Here is a 667-nt window from a genome sequence, read left to right on the forward strand (position 1 = left end):
CCTCATATCCCTCCTCCCTTCTCCTCCCCCTTCCCCCATGTTGGGATTTGGTCTGGCTGCTCCATATTCATGTCGACTCTCACTTTCTGGAGACCAGAAGGTCCACATCAAGGTGTCTCAGGGCTGTACTCCCTCGGGAGGCCCGGGGACCCCTCCTGCCTCTTCCATCTTCTGGGGGCTTCGCCTGCTGGACTGGTGGCTGCAGGGCTTCACCCCTGCCTCGGCCTCCACATCGCCCCCTCCTCAGTGTGTCTCATCTCAAACCCTTCGCTCCTTTCTCTTGTGAGGACCCTTGTCACTGCAGTCAGGGCCCACCCTAAATCCAGGATGATGCCACGTGGAAATCCTTACTTTAATAACATTTGCCCAGACCCTGTTTTCAAATTAGATCACGTTCAAAGTTCTGGGTTGGGCTGCTGACATGTCTTTTGGGGTCACCGTTCAGCCCAGTAATTGCATTAGCTTCTTTATGTAGGAAAGTCAGGTACAGGGTTCATTGTTGAGCCGTACCAGGAGGGGCCTTTATGGTCCTGGGCCACACATTCTTCCAGGGCCACGGCCGTCATTGGGTTACTGAAGAAGCTCCCAGAGATGTTCCCTAAGTGCTGGGATTGCCACTCTTCCATGAAGCATAGCTCTGCAGAGTCGTGTGATTTTTTTTTTTTTT

The 667-nt window shown here is 53.2% G+C and overlaps 1 protein-coding gene across 1 annotated transcript in view; it reads left to right on the forward strand.

The window, feature by feature from the left end:
* PLEKHG4B (pleckstrin homology and RhoGEF domain containing G4B) overlaps positions 1 to 667 on the forward strand; it is a 62,002-nt gene that overhangs the window by 12,029 nt on the left and 49,306 nt on the right.

This window comes from Carlito syrichta, unplaced genomic scaffold, assembly GCF_000164805.1.
Source record: "Carlito syrichta isolate Samal-C Ts95f unplaced genomic scaffold, Tarsius_syrichta-2.0.1 Scaffold315456, whole genome shotgun sequence".
NCBI lineage: Eukaryota > Metazoa > Chordata > Mammalia > Primates > Tarsiidae > Carlito > Carlito syrichta.